The 7954-nt window shown below is 48.6% G+C and overlaps 1 pseudogene; it reads left to right on the top strand.

Annotated features, from left to right (window-relative positions):
- Positions 1-7100: 7100 nt before the first annotated feature.
- Positions 7101-7954, top strand: part of LOC149325424 (solute carrier family 41 member 3-like) — a 64939-nt pseudogene continuing 64085 nt past the window's right edge.

Here is a 7954-nt window from a genome sequence, read left to right as displayed (position 1 = left end):
ATATTGAATCACACGGGATCAGCTGCGCTAGCGTGTGTAACGACGCCACTCTTACTCCCGGCGGGCGTGAGAGTGCTTTTGACTAGAACAGTCTTTTTCATCAACATCGCACTGCGTATCTTTTCACTCATAATAGCCATTTTAACATCCGAGGGTGGAAGGCGTAATTGCATGACTTAATTTTACAGCCCCTGGTGGGTGACGTTGAACATTTACTTGTTCCGTCTGTTGGTTTGAAAAACGCGCTAATATTTTAAAGATCTGTTGCAGGGCAGGTCCTGCTGCTCCATGCGGATAGAATAAATTGCTGCCTCTGTTTTTCCGACGATATTTTGAATTTTAATTCCCAAGTTCTGTTAACGCCCGCGTGTCGTCAGCCGCCCGAGTACTGCGGCTGGTTTCGCTATCGTCGCGCAGGCTGTTTCCGTTTCTTCTTCTCGCAAAAACTGGTGTCTGTCTACTTTCTAATCTTTCAAAAGGTAACTGCGAGTTGCTCGCCCGTTTATTGCTCACAAGGGCGCAATTACATCTGCTTATGGGGTGGGCGCTGGTATATACAAATGATGCCGCCGTATACCGACGTTGCCACTGCTCCTGCGTTTTCTTTCTCGAGGCCAAAGAAAACGAATCGCCCCTTGTTGGCGATAGCATAAAAGATTACTGGAAGTTTCTCACTCGTTTCATTTTTATGAGGAGCGCACAACCACCGAATGTTCTTGCGTGCGCTCTCATCGAATACACACTTCGCTTGCGCCATGGACATACGCACCGGTTGCTCTCCCGCAATTCCTCAGTTTGTGAAACACCATTCTACACATATTTTTTCATATTTTTTTTATTCAACCAAATCAGTATTCATTAATAAACCATGCATGTCAACCTGCTCTAGAAAGGGTGGATTTTAGTCATTAAAAAACTGCAGTAATTCTGAAAATTTTAAATTCGAAATCGAATTAATCGACAGTGAAAAGTCACGCTTTAAAAAAGAATTCGACCATAGAGGGTTTTGTTAAAAAAACGCGGTTTTTAACGTTGGCTATACGTGTATTTCCTATTCTGTCTACAAAATTGTGTGCTGATGGGTTAGGCTTTTCGAAAAATAACTCCTACCTAAAAATTGACGTTTATTACTGATGAAGACAAATATGCAACATCGCTTTTCAGCCTACTCTCTAACAGAGGGTATAGAGAATAAAACAAATGACAATGCAAATTATTCATTTAATTCCAACTGTAATTGCAGGCCATGAAAAAAACACGAACTACAGTATAAGTAAGCTAGACATTGGGACAGAAAAGTGGGGCATGTACTGTGCGGTGTAACCTTAAAGGAAAACACAAAAGCAAAGCATGAAAAAAGGTTCAAACCACGAAATAAGTCAACAAGACTTAGGGGCAATATGTTGTTGTGCGCAGTGTGGTGTAACCTTCGCCGCAAACATGAAAACAAAGTATGAAAAAAAAAGATGCAAACCGCGAAATAGCAGAACGAGACAGAGTGGTAAAAAGCACAGTGAGGTGTAACATTTGAAGCAATGCACTCTAGGGCTGATCCCGCTTTACTTGAGCTTCCCATTTTTTCCTTCGCTCGGAGTCTCGGGGGAAGCGAAAACAGCGTAGACCTTTACGCGTTCACCTGGCACACATTGGCACGCAACAACCCGTCATGCTGCCTCGGTGGACTTGAGAAGCTCTTCAGTCATGCGGTAGAGCACCGTCAAACAAATGCTCCCCGAGGAGCAGTTCCTTCGGCGTTGGAGCACTCGCTTCATCGCCGTCGACAGGGGCCGCGTGACCGTACGGCTCCTGCCTTATTGAGTGTGTGCAGTGAGCGGTGTTGTTGCGCGTTTCTTATTTATTTAGGGAGCGTGCTTCCCCCGCGGCATCCGGACATTATGGACACTGTGGACATTATTACGTGCAGTGAATGACTTTTGTTTGCAGGGCGACAGGAGTCGCCGTCGTGTCTTGAGTGATCGCTTTTCGGTAATCGAGCGACACTAGTCGCGAACTGTACTCTTGTATTTTTTTGAGGGACTGTCGTCCCTTATCGTGTAACCATGGGGTCCAATAAAATTCTCTTGTAAGCCACCAGCGATCGTCCGCAGCCACTGGGCCTCGAAAAACGGAAGCTCAGCTGCTTGCACTAAGCAACTGAGACCAGCCCGACCGACCGCTGTGATTCAAAATGGCGCCGCAGGGAGAGAGGGGTGGCGTTGGAGCGGTCAAAGGATGGCACCACCCTGAACGGCGGCGCTAGCATCGAGGCACCCTAGCCATGGAGCCGCCGCCGCCACCGCACGCTCTCCATCTCCTCGCCGACAGTCTCCCTCTCTCTCTGTCTCTCCCTGTCTGATGCGTAGTAGCGATTGCGCATCGGCATCAGCGTGGTTTGTGGTGTATAAAAAATTGGCAGAGGCTTAGCTCTGCTATGCCAGGATATAGGTATCGCGAGGTGAGCGCGAGGTGTCCACATCTCGGTGGACACCTGAACCAGAGGGAAAGCTCACAACTGCCCTCTTGGAACAGTGGACACCTCAACCATGTTTAAAGCTAAGTGGCGTTAGTGACAGGTGGGCGCTGCATGCTTTGGCATTGACAAATTTGTGCCAGAAACACGGCGCTGAAGCCATAGGCCATCGGCGTTCATTGTATTCATTTGTGTTGGCATGTCAACGCTTTACACTCCGATCATTTTAAGGAAAGGAAGGCGAGCGCGCGCGGTGAGGCACACCAGCTGTGCGTAGTGACGTCACTTGCTCCTCGCGCATGCGCAGTATGGTCGTGCAAGCGCACGCGAAGCGGACACACTGTGGGCAATGCAGCTCACGCAACAATATATGACTGCGCGCAGATGTTGCTTTCGCAATACTCCCGGTTTAACCTGAACTAAACCACAGCCAATGTTTGATTATTTTTGTTTCTGGCTGGTGCATGTTTTTTTGAAGGAGCAGGATTTTAATAACCGATATCTTCGGTGTAACGAAGCCAGCTTAAAAAGGTTTGCCATCTTTATGACGAGTGACGGAATACCGATGGCTCATGCGCTTTTAACAACGTCAGTTGGTACCATTTCAGAGTCCCTTTAATATCCGCTGCAGGCCTGGAAAGGACACAGAGAGCGGGTTCCTTCCTGGAAATTCGGGAGTAACTCCAGGGGGGCACAAAGGAACCAAGTTGTTGTGACCGATGCGTGGAGCTACGGAGACGCACTCCGCAAAAAGCTGGCTCCGCAACACGTTCGCATCGGGTGATTGACTGCGTGGGCATAGGGCCAAAACTCCGCGACCGGACGTGCGACTGCTCTCTCCGCACGACGACGATGCACCCCGAAGCCATCGCGTTGATCTCGTATGTGGCGATTGCCTTCCGGGCAGTACATTCTCCTTTTTAGAGCGCAGCTCTTTGGCGTCCGTTCCTGGGTTTCGCGTCGTCGTCGTCGTCGGCGTCGGCCTCGTAACCAGCTCCGCCCCCAATGTAACGCTTTTCATATGGTCGAAATGCTCGTGACGTCACAGTGCGCGAATTTCAAATGGGGCCAATTGTACTTTGGCTAGTTACCATGCAACCAATCAAAGGGATCGTATAGTGATGCTGCAACTAAGTTGGTCTGAGTTTAGTTAATTGCTTAATTAATCAATTACCCTAATTAATATAGAGGAGAATGAAGAGGTCAGAAGAAAAGAAAAGAAAAGAAAGACGCGCGCCGCAGCGACAACAGCGTCCGCGGAAGGAGACGCTGCTGAAAAAAAACAGATAAGTACGAAGCCGCGTTCCCTCCACCACCACGCACTTCCCCACTCAGTAAGACGTTGCTCGTTTCATATACGTTGTGTCGAACATCCTAGACAGTTCCAACAATTGACAGGTTAATGACAGAACACGATGGATAGAAATACAAGAATATAAATATGAAATAGCCTAATTAACCTTTCTAGTTAGACCGCATAAATCAATAAAACCGAGAACGAAATTGGTTGAGTTGGGGAATCGAACCAGGGTCTCCGGAGTGCGATACGAGCACGCTAGCCACTCCGTAATGCAAGCTGAATGGTTTGGAATGAACAAAGGCGCGTCTAGCTAATACGGCGTCTTCGTTCACTCCCACCTTCCCCCTTTCCCTTACGGCGAGGTGCAGGTGTCCACCCAGATATGCGAGAGAGAGATACATTTCCTTTCCTCAAAAAATAAATTTACCGTCCAGAAAGGCGTCCAGCAAGGCGTACAGCCGAATTGGCGATGGCGTTCTGTGGACTCCCTGGCAGCGTTGCAAGACGCTGTCGCGTTCCACTCTTACAGGCGAAGCTTAACATGTTAACCACACATCAGTAACACACGCAGACAGCCAATGGACGCGTCATTCGCTGGCAGCACTTGATTCATCATTCACAACAACATTCTTAACGTACGCTCCCTTGCCGCACATGCCAAGGACGTACACCACGATCACATTCTGCGCCATTCCTCTGTACTTTGCTTTGCTGAAACCTGGATGGATCCCGAAGAGCCTCTCGAAATCATAGATTTCCTATACTGCTGTGGTGCTCGCAGAGACCACAACAGAGCGGCGGGAGTCGCTATCTACTTGCGCACAGGTCTCTCTGCAATACCAGTCGAAATGTTTGGCACGTCACATGAAGTTGCCGAACTGTGCGCCGCAAAGTTGCCCAACGGCTTGCTGGTAGTAGCTAACTACTTCGCCCCTACCGCACTCACGAAAGACGTCGTGCACTTCCTGCAACTCGCATTAACCGTCCATCGATCCACACCGATGTTAGTAGTGGGGGACTTTAATGTTGACATAAAGACAAACAGCAATTTCCTAACACTTATGCGGGAGAACATCCCGTTCCTCTCGCTCGTAACGCGTCCCACGGCTGTGACAACCTCGCGAGGCACTTGTATAGATCTCGTCTTTGAGAATCAAGCATTGGTGTACCAAGTCGAACATATATCAGTCTATTTCTCCGACCACAAAGCTTCCTTCATGACTGTCAAGAACTGTTAGTGGAGTCTTTGTTAAAGGAATACGTGTGAAAAATAAAAAAAAAAATCTGTGATAGCGCATACATGTGTTGCTCGATTTCTTTGCCTCAATCTATCGAAAAGGTGAAATAGCTTATTTGCTGCGCTCAAATTTCGCATTAGGAAGTAACGTAATCGTCGGTAATTTTTTTAACATTCTAACCGTGGGTCTGTTTTGTACGGTTTGTGTTTGGTCTCATAGTTGTAAGTTTACGTTTTGTTGTGCTCACACTCGTTCCTTCCGCTTTTTCATGCATTCGACTGCGTTGGCACGTTTTCTCTTTTTCTTTGTTACATTGCTTTGTTGTTGTCTGTACGAAAATAAATGTTTTGTTTATTAACCTCGCTTACCAAGTTTACTTCGTTACAGCCAACTCACCGACACATTTCCACCCCGCATGGGCTTATGGGCCATAAAAAATTAATGTTGTTCATTCTTCGCTTTTGAATAAACAGGTTAGGTGCAAAGCGACCCCTTCGTCACTACGACATGCCTTGCGACAGCAGTTCGCGGAGCAGTTTGTTGGCAGGCACCAAAAAAAATGACAGGCAATTCTTTTAAAATGTTTAACTTTCAATATATAATTTACGCTGCAATATCCTCTGTGCGCTGCACATTCGGCTCCGTGAAGAAGAAAACCTTGTCAATCAGGGCGGCCCGGCGCCTCCTTCACCTGGCCACAATGTCATAATCCGGTATTAAACTTTGTTGCTAGGTCTTTTCATGTGTTGTGTTATATCTGTTTGTTTCTTGTTTGGTTTACCTTTTATCCTTTTGTACTGTATTTATTGCCCCAGTCGCATATTCTCTCGATCCTCATTTGCCGTTGTTTGTTCTTCTGTGAACAGCAGCAGCACCCTAGAGTGCGCTGGAGATAGACAATTCTGGTGCGCACGTGAGAATGCGATAGAAGAAGAGGCAGAAGAATAGAAGCGCTTGCTGCCAAGAGGCCTGCTAGAGCATCTTTCGCCGAAAAAAGTAAGCATCGCCCCCTTCATGGCAGCCGTGATCACAGACGGAAGTCGCGTAGAACAGGGAGTGGCAGTTATAGGGTGGCCGCACGAGCTTGGGAGCTAGTGCTCAGACATTATACCTTGATACGTGGCCGAGCTGAGCATATTAGAGAGCACTGTTTGAGGGGGAGAAGGCACCCCGTAGATCTGTTGCTGCTACTCTCCTCAGCTGGGGACGGTAAAAAGTTCATTAGGTTCCAGTTCTGTTTCGGCCCGCCTTCTGAACAGCACGTCACTGTTAAGGCTTTTTTCAGGCCACGCTTAACAGGTCAAAGCCCGGGCTGAACGTGAAGTTGGAGGCTACAGGAAGGGCGGTGCATTATGTACCGCAGCCGGTTAAGGGTGCCGGTAGAGGCTGGCTGAAATGTGCCGAGAAGATTGGTGTGTGGTCAACGAGATTTCAGCAGGGGAATAACAAAGCAACGGGAGAGTTAAGCGTTCTTCAAATGGATGGAGGTCGCTTCACTTACACACGCCTTTTATTAAGGCATGATGCTCCTTCAACTGTTAGTAGGGAGGACTTGACGGCAAGGAGGTCAGCGACAAGGGCGAGAACAAGGCACGACATGTATTACGCAGTTGTCTAAAAAACCTTCAACGCGACTGCGAAACATGACCTGGAGTACACCAGCTGCACGCTGTCTTTACTGCCACCTTACCGGTGTTAAAGGCATGGAATGAGCCCATCAGCCTGCTGGCGCAACGTACAGCCACATAAAACTAGAGCTTGCATGACTAGTGCACCTGAGTGTCACAGAAAGAGAAGCGCAAAGAAGTGAAATAGCTCGTTGTACGTGCCTCTTTTCCATTTATCTTGTTGCGACCGATACCGCAGTGGTGTGGCAGCGGCCACAGTTATGTTTAGGTGAGATAGTGGGTACCATAGCACATCGGAAGGAGCGCACAGACAGGACAACAGTAAACGGTAAACATTACAGTAAACGCCACTCGTGCCGCGGTTCAAAATTCCTTCACTGCGCGCTGGTGGGCACTTCTCTTTCGCGTATGGTCTTCCCCGCTTATTCAACGCTTGATTTCACTTCATTTTTGCTGAAGTGCGCATGGTTGAGGAAGCCATCCCGCAATCTTGGCTCCCAACAAGTGCGGAGGGGAGCCGCATATCCAAGAGCGACGACGAGCGGGCGGTGGCGACTCCGCTGTCCTCGCTAGTCTCGTCGCAGCCGGTCGCCGAGGTGCCTTCGCCGGTCTCGGACGCCTGTGTTGGCACCGCTGGCGTGGACAGCGGCATCGACCCTTCGTTGGGCACCCACCTGACCACCACCGCAGCGCAGGTATTCGTGCCGTTCCTGCTGGCTGGTGTTGGCTCCACCTTTGCAGGATTGCTGCTCGACGTGGTCAAGGTACGCGTTCAGTGACGTCCTCCTGGAGGGCTCATGCATGACCTGCACGGGATGTGGAGGCGCTTTTTCGTTACGCTGCAACAGAATAAGAAACAGAAGTAGCTTTGGCGGCACACTGCTTGGCTAGCTTTAGCAAATGTGTGGCACCATTGTTGCTGCTATCAGCCACAGCGCCTGCTTTCGCCTTTTGCAGCTAAGGTTTGATGCAAGTGGTAGCCTTATATCAATCACTTTCGAATAATCAGCTCAAATGATGAGCCACATCAGACCAAGTATTGTACAATGTTACTTGTTAATGAAAACTGCCCAAGACTCCAAGCAGTGGAGCTTGGGCCGCATGTTCGTCTATGTCTCGACTGAAGGACATTAGCTACAGAAAAGTGTTCGTACGAAGACTAAAGCACAAAATTTTTCCTAATATTATTTTTGTTTCTCGTTGGCATACCCCGAAACGACGAGCGGTTGGTAGCTTCCAATATTTTCGTACGCTGGCATTCCCGCACATATTTTCTCCTTTGTAAGGAAGGGTGCCCTCGCAAGAAACGGGTGTCAGC

The sequence above is a fragment of the Amblyomma mixtum genome, chromosome 10 (genome assembly GCF_055824585.1).
Source record: "Amblyomma mixtum isolate Tamu chromosome 10, ASM5582458v1, whole genome shotgun sequence".
In the NCBI taxonomy this organism is placed as follows: domain Eukaryota; kingdom Metazoa; phylum Arthropoda; class Arachnida; order Ixodida; family Ixodidae; genus Amblyomma; species Amblyomma mixtum.
The sequence above is the reverse complement of the archived record's forward strand: the minus strand, read 5'-3'. Positions and strand labels throughout refer to the sequence as shown.